The sequence below is a fragment of the Bos grunniens genome, chromosome 28 (genome assembly GCF_055505025.1).
Source record: "Bos grunniens cultivar Pamir isolate PY7600 chromosome 28, Bosgru_T2T1.0, whole genome shotgun sequence".
Taxonomy (NCBI): Eukaryota; Metazoa; Chordata; class Mammalia; order Artiodactyla; family Bovidae; genus Bos; species Bos grunniens.
The window spans coordinates 43479771-43493540 of NC_141192.1; the positions used below are offsets into that span (position 1 = coordinate 43479771).

The 13770-nt window shown below is 44.9% G+C and overlaps 1 long non-coding RNA gene across 1 annotated transcript; it reads right to left on the reverse strand.

Moving 5' to 3' along the window:
* Positions 1-89: 89 nt before the first annotated feature.
* On the reverse strand, positions 90-9009 carry LOC147343275 (uncharacterized). Its single transcript, XR_015156601.1, has 3 exons — positions 6514-9009; positions 1767-1841; positions 90-1191 (listed from the first exon to the last, which is right to left on the reverse strand). It is a non-coding gene; the product is annotated as an uncharacterized LOC147343275 (long non-coding RNA).
* Between the last annotated feature and the right edge of the window lie 4761 nt (positions 9010-13770).

A 13770-nucleotide genomic window follows, 5' to 3' on the forward strand; every position in this document is an offset into this window, starting at 1 on the left:
TGGGAAAAGGAAAAAGAGTAGCTATTTACACTGACTCCAAGTATGCCTTTCTTTTTTTTTTTTTTTTAAGGATGTGACTTTACAAAATATTATTTTATTTTTTTTAAATTTTATTTTATTTTTAAACTTTACATAATTGTATTAGTTTTGCCAAATATCAAAATGAATCCGCCACAGGTATACATGTGTTCCCCATCCTGAACCCTCCTCCCTCCTCCCTCCCCATACCATCCCTCTGGGTCGTCCCAGTGCACTAGCCCCAAGCATCCAGTATCGTGCATCGAACCTGGACTGGCAACTCGTTTCTTACATGATATTTTACATGTTTCAATGCCATTCTCCCAAATCTTCCTACCCTCTCCCTCTCCCACAGAGTCCATAAGACCAAGTACGCCTTTCTGATGCTACCTGAACATGCTGCTATTTGTAAAGAGGCCATTTGACTGCCTGAGGGTCCCCAATTAAATATGGTGATCAAATCCTTAGACTCTTGGAAGCAGTTCATCTACCCGCTGAGGTTTCAGTCATGGAAATGGCACAAGGGAACCAAGCCGCTGATCAGACAGCTAAGAGAGCAGCATTACAGAACAGTGACCTCATAGGGGTTGCCACCTTAGTTCCACAGACTAATTTGCCAGAAACTCCTTCATATACTTAAGGTGAGACTCTCAAAGCTAAGAGTGAGGGCTTTTAAGAAGATCATATGGGGTGGTTCTCAAAGGAGGGACTCCTTTTTCTGTCTGGGAACCTCCAGTGCAAGTTGGTTAACTCCTTACATGCCACCACTCATTTAGGGGAGAAGGCCCTCCAAAGATTACTAGAAAGTTCTGGCCTCCAAATGACTATATGGCAAGTGGTCTCCTCTTGTCCCTCTTGCCAATTAAACAACCCCCAAGGAGCTCAAAGATCCCAGCTGGCCCAGCCCATCCAATGGCATGGGACCAGGAGAGGACTGGCAGATGGACTTCACCCAGATCCCAGTTTCTCAAGGGTATAAATACCTATTAGTCATGAAAGATACCCACTCCAGTGTTCTTGCCTGGAGAATCCCAGGGATGGGGGAGCCTGGCAGGCTGCCGTCTATGGGGTTGCACAGAGTTGGACACGACTGAAGCGACTTAGCAGCAGCAGCAGTCATGATAGATACATTCACAGGATGGACTGAAGGCTTTCCCACCCGGACTGAGAAGGCTGAGGAGGTGGTAAAAAAAAAAAAAAAATTGGCCCATGAAATCATCCTGAGATTTGGTCTGCCCAGGTCATTACAAAGTGACAATGGGACATCATTTACTTCTAAGGTCACCCAAGGGGTCTCTAAAGCATTGGGCATTATTTATTATCTCCATTGTGCCTGCAGGCCTCAGTTTTCAGGAAAAGTAGAAAGAGCCAATGAATTCTTAAAATCAGCGATAAAAAAGATAACCCAGGAGACCTCCCTGGGATGGAAGGAGGCTTTACCAATAGCTCTCCTCTGCACCCGTATTGCCCCTAAGGAACACGTTGGTCTTAGTCCTTATGAGATGCTATATGGGAGATCTTTTGTTTATATCTATGACCTCTTCCTAGATCCAGAGGCTCAGACCCTCCAGTCTTATACCATGGCCGTTGGGCAACCCCAACAGGATATATGCTTGGGGGGATGTCAACCAGGACTCTAAAGATTCTAAAGAATCACCACTATATGGTCCAGGGACTCAAGCCCTACTAAAGTCTGGAAAGATGGGTCACCAAAGGCTCAACTCCAGCCCACATGGAAGGGCCCCTACCCTGTAATACTTTCCACCGCCACAGCAGTCAAGGTACCAGGACACAACTCCGGGATTCACTACTCACGAGTCAAGCTGTGGAAGAAAACAGAAGAGGACACTCAATATACCTGTAGGCCCCTGGGAGATCTCAGATACCTATTCAGACTACAAACAAGTGCCTTCTCAGTCTGGGTGGGAAAGCCTTCAATCCATCCTGTGAACCATTCTAATGAACACCCCCAATATTAAGTTTCTGGGGATAAGATTTCTCAGGACAGCTCTAAAGAGCCAACACAGCTTGGCAGGGGTTGTACTCCAGAACAGACAGGAGACAGATCTTCCGATCCCTGAACAAGGAGGGACTTGAGCCATCTTGAATGAGAAGTGTTGTTTCTGGGTAAATACCTCCAGCTAAGTTAAAGAAAGTCTCATAATCCTCAAGAAAAACATTCAGACCCCACAGGATCTCAAAGAATGAGCTGGTGATTTCTCTGGGTGGCTACAATCTCTCTTTGGGGGATCTTCCTGGTGATGGGAATCTGGAGTTGGCTGATGCCCTACTAGTCTCTGTTATCACCATATTGATGCTGCTTATGATTGCTCTGTGTATTATCAATTGTCTAACCCATTTTGTCTCTGCCCAGGTCAACAAGCTGCAACATGCAGTGCCAGTTCAACAAGGATATGTAAAACTATAGCCGACCAAGAAAATATCACTCACCCTTAGATGGACACTGCTATAAGGACTCTGAGGCCTGAGACTGGCAAGAGGGGGAGGCCCAATGCCCCTCACCACCCCAGTTCAGCAGCAAGTAGCCAGAAAGACCTCAACACCCCTATTCCCAAAGAATTTGGCCTCCCATCTCTTGAGGGGGGAATGTTAGATACTTAGAATAGTAAAAAAGAGTACAGAATGGTGGTGGCTAAAAGACAAGGAAGGGAAAAGCCCATGAAACTAGAACAAAGGAAGGGCCAAGGACCAGAGTGAGAACCTCAGGTAGAACAAACAGCATTCAAGGCTAGCCCAATTCACATACAGCAGGCCCAGGGGGAGGAGAAAAACATAAAAAGAGGAGTCAGAGGGCCAGGGGTCTCTCTCGCCTCTTCTCGTCTTTTGGGTCAGCATGCACTCACGCTTCAGGGATGTATTTTCCTTTGTTTTCTAAATAAAACTGAGGTGTAACACGGAGCTGTAACACTGGTCTGTCTGAGAGCTGTAACACTGGCCCATCCGAGGGCTGTAACGCTGGTCTGTCGCTTCAGAGTTTTGTCGTGACGAGACAGAACCGAGGAAATCACACACTCCCCCAACACTTCCTCTGGCCCCGCCTCTCACACGTGCTATGGTTGGCCATCTTGCACTGGCTGTGGCTTCCTGGAGCCGCTCCTTAAGTTGCTGGCCTGCTCTCCTTAGTGAACTTTCAAGTGCTTGAGTAAAGGGCCTGCTGCTGACTTGGGGCCAGATCCTTTGCTTGCTGGTTGGCTTAGGGGCCGGATGCCTTGGTAGAGCATAGGGGTGAGGCAGATGACCTTAACTGACTCTTCTGTTGGCTCCCGCTATTGCAGGACATGATGGGCAGTCATGATTCTGTTGGGGTGCCCTTAGTTTGTTAGAGGGCACAAAAGACCAAGGGCCCTGGCCTGTGTAACCAGACACCTTAGGAGACAGCTTCCCCAAAGCAGGGTTCTACATCGTGACCTGGCATGGATGGATCCAGAGAGGTGGGAGAGCACAGAGGTGTTTGCATCCGCCCCCCGCCTGCTGGTAATACTGTAATATCTCTGGTTGTGGGGACTGGGGAAGCCTTTTAGCGGCCTTGTTGGAGGTGGAGTGGGGGTTGCAGGGCTGATCTGTAATTAGGCCTTTTGTATAGCCATGGCTGCTAGGCTCCTCTTAAGCTTTGGCATAGTTACTGCCACAAGTCAGCTGTGAGTCTTCACTGAATCATATCTTTATTTTTTTTGTCCTGGAAAATTGTTTTGCAGAAAGGAAAGGATAAAACCCTTACCATTACTCAGCTGATTTCATGAAATGTAGCCGATGGAATGTGTTTTCTGAAGATCTCTTAATTTGAAAAATATATTCTTTAACTGACAGGTAGATATCGTCCGTTTGTGATTTACATAGTCTAGAAATATCAAAATGTGATTAAAAGAATTTTCAAATATGTGGAGTACATTTTAGGTATTAATATTTTAAAATGTCTTCTATGATTAGAAAGGAAAAATTACTTTGGACTTGATTTCTTAAACTCAGAGCTTTCCTAATTCAAATTCTTCTGCATTGGACTTAGGGCATTATTTTGATGCTGAATAGTACTAGATGGGAAGAATCAGAGGAATCTTCGTTCAGTTGCAGCACCGCCTCCTCAGGACCCTGGGGCAGCTGCAGGAGAAGAGTGGTCTACCGGCAATGACTGCTGTGGAATCAGGTGGGTGTGACACGGAGTGGATCCCAGCTGTTTAATTGCTCTGTGGGCTTTTTAACAATTTATTAACACTTCTCTCGGCACCTTTATATAAAGGTTTGTTTAGGTATGATGTTAGTAGTTGAAAAAACAGTGATTGTGTGTTTTCTACCTATATCCATGCCCTTTGCAATGTGATTTTACAGCTGGTTCTGTAAAAAGTGAAACCAAAAATGGAGAGACAGAAATCTGTCCTTTCAACCTTGGGTTGAGGCTGGTCTCATGTGTTTTGGCCAGAAAAATGCAGTAGGTATGACCCTGACAGCTTTGGGCCTAGGCTGGAAAGATCTTGAATGTTTTGCTTTTTCTCTGGATCCCTGCTCTCCATGAAAACAAGCCCATATGAGCTTGCTGGATGACATCCGGGTGCCCAGGTGGCACCCAGCTCAACCCCAGAAGTAGAGCACCCTAGTCAACCAGCAGCAGACCACACACTCACCTTGGTGTCCAGGTGAAATGAATGAATGGCTCAGCTGAGCTAAGCTCACTGTGCTGACCATGAGTTCAACCATGAGCTAACTAGGTTTTGGGGTGGTTTATCATGCAACAGTAACCAATTAGCATGCACAACCAATTAACATGCACACCCATTCCAAGCTGGATGCCAGGTCCAGTGGCTAAGATTCCTAGCTCCCAATGTTGGGGGCCTGAGTTCGATCCCTGATCAGGAAACTAGACCCCACATGCCCCAACTAAATAAATAAATTAAAAACCCTCCTCCATCTATGTACGTCCATGTACTGACACAGCCCACAGAGGGGCACTGTTAATGTGTTTGTGGATTTCCATACCAGGCACAAGAAGAACGGTGGAGAAAAGGAGAGACAAAGCAGTCTGGCTCCGAGTCCTCACCAGAACTTCTGGGGTCACAGTCCTTGCACAGGGTAGATCATACATTCTTCCTGGCTGTTAACTTCCCCTACTGCAGCTGCTGCTGCCAGTTTCCACCCCATGCTATTGCAGGGTAGTTGTGATCTTGTCCGCCAACACCAGCCCACTTGTGGTGGCAGCATGGCTCTGTGATCGAGAGGACTGTGAAGGCAAGTTCAGGCTGAGGAGGAGGGAGGCCTCTGCCACCAGCTTCTGCATCAGCTCCATTTCCAAGCACTGCCCTCCTTCCCTGCTGCTCCCACTCATAAGGAGGCACTCAAGAGCTTCAACCCACAGAACCTGGGCATTCAGGGAGCTTCCGAGTTAGAGAACTTTCTCGTTTCACCTTCACTGCATATATCTGATTAGGATATATTTGTAAGCACAGACATTTATAGGTACTCTGTTTGTGTTTTGGACTTGCACCCTGACCCCAAAATTAATTTATTTAAAAAAATACTGAAAAATTTTTGAGGAGTTGAATCATTAAATTCCCTACTTCTCTTATTTCTAACTTTATTGCATTTGACCTGGAAATGTAATGTGTAAAATTCATGTCCTTTTTACTAAGTATATCCTTTTGTTTACAGGATATGCATTTATTTATTAGCAAAACTGTTGGCTCAGGTGTTTTAAAAATTCATTTTGTTACCACAATCTTTTGGGTTTCTACATACAGGTCAGTTATGTTTCCAGTTTTGAGTGCTTAAAAAAAAAACAAAAAAAACATTCTGGCCCTTCATATTCTCTCTTAGACTTTTCCTCTAGAGTCTGTGATCTAATACCTTTTTTGTCAATTAAGACTGCTTTGGCAGGCTTACCTTGGTGACTCAGACGGTAAAGAACCTGCCTGCAATGCGGTAGATCTGGGTTCCAGCCCTGCGTTTGGAAGATTCTCCTGGAGAAGGCACTGGCTACCCACTCCAGTATTCTTACCTGGAGAATTCCATGGACAGAGGAGCACGGCGGGGTACAGTCCATGGGGTCGCAAAGGACACGACTGAGAGCGACTAATACTTTCACTTTCAGGTCTAGATGTCTAGCCGGGTTCAGAGGGAAGATTTACGGCAGTGCAGAGGGAAAGAGAAAAAGGTGGCCTTCAAAAGGCAATTCCAGGTCCCTAGGTACCAGGTACTGTATTTCTGTTTTAAACTGGACTTACTGTTTCAGACACCCAGCGTGGGGCTTCAACGAGTTCTCCGTAAAGATCTGAGTAACCACAGAGGCTCCCCACGCCAGCCTCACTGCACTTGGCGGCGGAGCGGGGATCAAAGGAGAAGGCACGGCCCGAGGAGTAGGCAGAGCGGCAGCTAACCTAGCCGAGCTCCAGGAACCCCAGGCTGTGCTGCGCTGGCTGCCGGAAGTGCAAGCCGCTCGCTAGTCAGCGAGAAATCCTGTCTCACCACCAGCATCTCGTGGAGACGTACCTGTCTGCAGGGTCACTCCAACCACCCTGGGCTCGCCGCCTCGCTTTGTCTCCGCAGGCAGGAGATGCTGGGGAAGAAAACGCACTCTTCTTTGCGTGGCAGGACCTCCCTCCGCCCACGCGGAGGGAAGGCGCGGGGACCTCGCTGCGCATTCTGGGAGCGGTGGTCTCAGCTGCTGCAGCCGGTGGTTTGCAGGGCTGTAGAACTACAATTCCTTGTTGCACAGCGTAGGGCGTGGGGGTGGTGCCCAGCCTTCCGCGCTCACAGAGGGGGCAGGGCAGGAGGCCGGGCTGTCGCCGCGCATTCTAGGTGCTGTGGTGTCTTAGCCAGCTGTAGCAGGTGCCTGGAGAAGGCCATGGCACCCCACTCCAGTACTCTTGCCTGGAAAATCCCATGGATGGAGAAGTCTGGTGGGCTGCAGTCCATGGGGTCGCTAAGAGTCGGACACGACTGAGCGACTTCCCTTTCACTTTTCACTTTCATGCATTGGAGAAGGAAATGGCAACCCACTCCAGTGTTCTTGCCTGGAGAATCCCAGGGACGGCAGAGCCTGGTGGGCTGCCATCTCTGGGGTCACACAGAGTCGGACACGACTGAAGCGACTAGCAGCAGCTGCAGCAGCAGCAGAGCAGGTGCCTTGGGGAGGTTGTTTAGTCACTCAGTCCTGTCCGACTCTTTGTGACCCCATAGGCTGCGGCACACCAGGCTTCCCTGTCCTTTGCTATCTCCTGGAGTCTCAAACTCACGTCCGTTCAATCAGTGATGCCGTACAACCATCTCATTCTCTGTTGTCCCGTTCTCCTCCTGCCCTCAATCTTTCCATGCATCAGGGTCTTTTTCAATGAGTTGGTACTTCCAATTAGGTGGTCAAAGTATTGGAGCTTCAGCTACAGCATAGGTCCTTCCAATGAATATTCAGGATTGATTTCCTTTAGGATTGATTGATTTGATCTCCTTGCTGTCCAAGGGACTCTAGAGGGTCTTCTCCAGCACCACAATTCAAAAGCATCAGTTCTTTGGCATTCAGCCTTCTTAATAGTCCCAACTCTCACATCCATACATGACTACTGGAAAAACCATAGGTTTGACTTATATGGACCTTTGTCGGTAATGTCTCTGTTTTTTTATACGCTGTCTAGCTTTGTCATTGCTTTTCTTCCAAGGAGCAAGCGTCTTTTAATTTTATGGCTGCAGTCACCATCTGAAGTGATTTTGGAGCCCAAGAAAATAAAGTCTGTCAGTGTTTCCATTGATTCCCTATCTATTTGCCATGAAGTGAGGGGACTGGATGCCATTATCTTCATTTTTTGAATGTTGAGTTTTAAGCCAGCTTTTCCACTCTCCTCTTTCAGCTTCATCAAGAGGCTCTCTAGTTCTTCATTTTCTGCCATAAGGGTGATGTCATCTGCATATCTGAGGTTATTGATATTTCTCCCAGCAGTCATGATTCCAGCTTGAGCTTCATCCAGCCTGGCATTCACATGATGTACTCTGCATATAAATTAAATAACAGAGTGACAACATACAGCTTTGATGTAGTCCTTCCCAAATTTTGAACCAGTCCATTGTTCCACGTCTGGTTCTAACTGTTGCTTCTTGTCTTGCATACAGGTTTCTCAAGAGGCAGGTAAGGTGGTCTGATATTACCATCGCTTTAAGAATTTGCCATAATTTGTTGTGGTCCACACAGTCAAAGCTTTTATCATAGTCCATGAAGCAGAAGTAGATGTTTTTCTGCAATGAGAAGCTAACAGGCAGGAAGACAAGGGATCTCCAAATGGAGGAAATAGGCTGCAAGTGTCAGACATTTTTTTTTTTTTAATCTCTCTCTTAAGCGGCAGGAGTAAACAAACAAGTGTTAGATTTTTTCCCCCTTCTCTATAAAAGTTTAAAAAGAGGTTTCTTTTAAAATTCTGTGTTGCCATGACGACACCTGTCTCCACCTGAACTTAACTTTTCTCAAACCTTGTGCTAACCAATGCATTTTTCTTATGGAAATGTTTGTCTTAAGCTATGGTAATGAAATATGTATTTACTCTAGACTCTGTCTTCAAGTCAGATCTGCCTAAGACTCAGAACCAACTTGACAAACCAGTATGTTTTACTCATACATCATTCTCCTAATCTAATGAAACTCTATATTTACTTGGAAACCTGCCTTTCTTCAAGATCATGTCAACCATTTTATGGCCTGGGATGACTCACCTGGTGCCAATGTTATCTCAAAATGCATATTGTGGGTGAGGGGCCTGGTGACACTCTGAGTTTTGAGATATCTCCTTTCTATAACTAACAGCAAGCTAGTAACTATATAACATCCGGCTAAAGACTAGCAGGGGGGCACTCTTTCTGCCCCGTTCTGATGTCTATGTCAGAAGCTTTCTCTATCTCTTTTATACTTAAATAAAACTTTACTACACAAAAGCTCTGGGTGATCAAGCCTCATCACTTGCCCTAGATTGAATTCTTCTCCTCCAGAGGCCAAGAATCCCAGCATCTTTCATGGTTCACCAACAACCTTTCAGTTCCCTTTCTTTTTCTATGATCCAACAGATTTTGTTGGCAATTTGATCTCTGATTCCTCTGCCTTTTCTAAATCCAGCTTGTACATCTGGAAGTTCTCAGTTCACATACTGTTGAAGCCTAGCTTGAAGAATTTTGAGCATTACTTTGCTAGCATGTGAAATGAGTGCAATTGTGCAGCAGACTGAACAACCTTTGACATTGCTCCTCTTTGGGATTAGAATGAAAACTGACCTTTTCCAGTTCTGTGGCCACTGCTGAGTTTTCCAAATTTGCTGGCATATTGAGTGCAACACTTTCACAGTTTCATCTTTTAGATTTGAAATAGCTTAGCTAGAATTCCATCACCTCCACTAGTAATGCCTAAGGATCACTTGACTTCACACTCCAGGATGTCTGTCTCTAGATGAGTGATAACACCATCGTGGTTATCTGGGTCATTAAGATGTTTTTTGAATAGTTCTTCTGTGTATTCTTGCCACCTTTTCTTAATATCTTCTGCTTCTGTTATGTACATACCATTTCTGTCCTTTATTGTGCCCATCTTTGCATGAAAATTCCCTTTGTGTCTCTAATTTTCTTGAAGAGATCTCTACTCTTTCCCATTCTATTGTTTTCTTTTATTTCTTTGCATTTGTCACTGAGGAAGTCTTTTTTATCCCTCCTTGCTTTTCTTTGTAACTATGCATTGAGATAGGTTTCTCTTTTCTTTTCTCCTTTGCCTTTTGCTTCTCTTCTTTTCTCAACTATTTGTAAGGCCTCCTCAGGCAGCCATTTTTTCTTTCTGCATTTCACTTTCTTGGTGGTGGTTTTTTTCACTGCTTCCTGTACAAATGTTATGAACTTCCATCCATAGTTCTTCAGGCACTCTATCATATCTAATCCCTTGAATCTATTGTCACTTCCACTGTATGATCACAAGAGATTTTATTTAGATTGTACCTGAATGGCCTAGTGGTCTTCCCTACTCTCTTCAATTTAAGTCTGAATTTTGCAATAAGGAGTTCATGATCTGAGCCACAGTCAGCTCCCAGTCTTGTGGGGCTGCTTGACTGCCATTTCCAGAATGTGCAGGGCTGGGAGCGGTTCCCTGCCCTCCAGCGTACAACAACAGGCGGAGCTGTGGGTGCCAGATCGCAGTTGGAGGCTGGGGTGCCTGCAAAGTCCGGTTCTTCCTATCACTCCCCATCCTCCCCTGTGAAACGAGGCGCCAGGAGAAGAAGGGACTTAGAGGGGTGTAAAGGCTGAGATTTGCAGCCTGTAGCCTGCCCTGTGCATCTCGGTTTTGTTCCAAATCAGATCTTGGCCTTCCTGCTGCCGCCCTTCTTTGAAGCTTTGTTCATTCTCCTGTCTGTGTGTCCAGTCCAGGCCCAGAATACTATGCTTTTCTTTTCTAAACTGTTTATGGTAACTGGTTTGATATCTGAGAAACTGTCTTTTGCTCGCTGACCTCCTCTTCCTCCACCCAAAATGCGCCCGTTTGGGGAGAAGGTCATCATAGTGGCCCTGTTCGAAAGCACAACTAAAGAGCGGGAGAGGAGATGTGGACTGGGGCTGCGTGAAATACCACCAGAAAGACACACAGAGTGCCTTTTTCGGAAATTTGGATGTTGAGCCATTTAGTCTGCTGAGACATGAGTCGCCTCAGTTCCCAAGCAAGTATCTAGTAAGCTGTTGTCAGCAACCCATTTAAGTGGTGAGGTCTCAAAAAAAAAAAAAAAAAAAAGAAAAGAGAAAAAAAAAAATCAGCCTTAAGATGTTAATGGTTTAAGGGTTTTGTTTTGCTCTTTATTTTTTAATGCTCTAAATTGATCTTGTCAGGCCGACTGGCCAGTTTCTCAGAGACACAGGTGATGACCCAGGTGCTTAGGAGGAGGCTGATGTTCCCTCTTTGAGATGGTGAGTTTCAAGGCATAGCACACTTAGCAGCATTTGAGTCACAGCAAATGTAACATCTCTGCTTTGGGTGGAAAGCTCATCAGAGACAGCAGTTAGGGGTGTGTACCTTAACTTTTCCATTCTGATCTATTGAATTTTTCTGTCTAGAAAATGGAAATATCTGGGAGCACTTCTGCTTCCAGGTAGTCTGTTAGTAACAGATGTCTCTAAATTCCTTATGCTGCAAGGGACAGTTCTTTGGTCCAGCATAGCACCAGGATAAACAAATCAAGGGATATTCAGCTGTACATATTTACTTAAAAATTTGAGTACTGAAAGGAACAGGATATAAAATATGGGTATATCTTGTTTTATTGTTTTTCAGTTATTGTGCTTTGCAGATACTGAGTTTTTTCTTTTTCTTATTTTTTTACATATTGAAGGTTTGTGGCAACTCTTGTCAGATGATGGTTAGCATCTTTTAGAGATGAAGTATTTTTAAATTAAAATGTACATGTTTTGTTTTCAGCCTTCTTTACATTCTGACAAGATGAGATGCAATGGGTCCATCTTGTGTATGTCCTGCTGTTTTGCCAAAAGTTTTCACTTTCGTCTCAGGTTCAAAGGATTTGTTAAGAAAATAAGCCACTCATTATATACAAATAAATAATACAGATATTTACTACAGAATTATCTAGCTTACTTTCAACATACTAACATTAAAAGAAAAGAGAAATAGAAAAATCAGAGAATGCATCACCAAATTGGGTTTTGACCAACATCTAGACTTAAACAGCTCTGGGAAGTCCCGTGTCACAGCACATCTGGAGTCCCAGATGGGAAAGGGTCCCAGGCAGCACATCCGTTCCATGGGTGAGACTTGAAAGACTGGAGTTCTGGATTCCCGCTTATAATCCCAGGATGGTCGTGAGCTAATATCACCAATCTGTGCCCAAATTGCAGCTCTGGTTTCATGTTAATGCTGTTTGCTTTTTCTTGTAAAACTTGGAATACAGTTAAGCCTGGGTCTTGGTTGGCTAGGCCTCCTCCAGGGTCTCAACAATCTCAAGATTTACCCCCCATCTTATCTAAGGTGCTTTGAGTTCTGCACTCACAGCAGGCAGTCACTCCCAGGTACTCCCAGTTAGGGCAGTGTCCAGGCAGGTTAGAAGCCAGATCAGAGGCCTGCTCTGCTTTGTCTCTGAAGCCTAAACGAAACTATTCATTTAATTTCCCTAACACACGTCTCAGTTCTGGAACCAACAGGAGCCTTGGTTCCCTTGATTTGAGAATGGCATTAGAAACCAAGATTTGGGTACTTGGTGAGCTCATTGACACTGAGGTGGGCTGACTATTTTGTTTTTACTAGTCTTTTTTTTTTTTTTAATTGAAGTATAGTGGAATTACAATGTTGTGTTAATTTTTTGCTGTACAGCAAAGTGACTCCATTGTACATATGTTCTTTTTTATATTCTTTTCTGTTATCGTTTATCCCAGGATGTTGAGTATATTCCCTGTGCTATACAGTCAGACCTTGTTGTCTGGACAACTGTTATTTAAACACCATGGTCACTCTGTACTCTGACATAAAGTTTCCACTCCAAGCAAAGTGTTCTCTTTGCATTTCCTGGTGTTGACTTAGCTTTGCTGTCTGTGCCTTTCCACCTCAGTCCCAGCCCATCAGGCCCCTCGTGGATTGTCATCTCCTGCAAGATTCCCTTGGCCAGGAGCCACCTCTCCACTTCCTGATCTCCCAGAGCGCGCATCACTCTAGCAGCACACAGGGTGTGTTTCGGTTCAGAGCTTCTCTGCTCACATCTTCATTCTCCTCTTCCATTTTAATCTCGAGGGCAGGTCACAGTCACCAATCGCCCACTGTCCTCAGGTTCCTAGCAGAGTGACTCTGCTCTCATATCTCGTAGCTGATTTGGAATTTGAAGATAAATAATCACCATCCTGGGGATACCCATCACTGGGGATTGAAAAACTTCCAGATGCTCTATTGTTGCTCCTTCAGACCACTGTAAACCACCAGCTGAAGCAGGGAATCAGGAGGCATTTTTGTTTCAGTATGTTTCTTTTATATTCTGTAAAAATGTATGCCAGCTGAGAGGAACTGATGTAATAGGGAACTAAATTTAGGCGATATCAGTTGAAGTTAGAAATATTAGACATTAGAAGTTATTGCTGTAAATTCTCTTGAATAATGGTGTTGATTATTTTTCCCAGTTATCTCTGCCAGTTAATAACTATCTTAAACAATTTTCCATGTCAAATTAAAATCTGATATAAAAGGCTTTTAAAAGGCTGAGTTGAGGAATTTACATGACTGGGGAAATGGGCTTGTAAGATATTCAAGGAATGAGTATTAAGAGATTTCTGTGGGGGGAAAAGACCTAAAAATTACTGAGAAAGTTTTCTTAGTTTAATGCAGGGGAGACAATAACTCGGCAACCCACACAAAAAGCTGCATGGAAGCTCCCCTTTGAGGGAGTTAAGGCTGCTCAGGTTTTTTCAGCGTAACCTGTTTGACTTTGGGGACCAGAGGGGCCACTGAAACATATTCAGAATCTAGACTAGGCCTTATTCACTCCTATGCGAACTATTACAGCCAAAGGAGCTGGATGAACACGTGGGATATGATGGAGTCTGGTGGGTGGGAAGCCTGGCCCTGGGCCGGGGAGACACCTGGGAACCTGCTGGCCTGGGGGCTCCTCTCCCCATCCTTCACTCCCACACTCCCTGGGTCCCCATGTGCCAGTTTGGGAAGGCATTGCCCATTGGACACACGCTGTCTTTGACTAGAATTTGACAGGAGCTATTTCCTCTAATGATGAGTGAAAAGTTTTTCTCAGG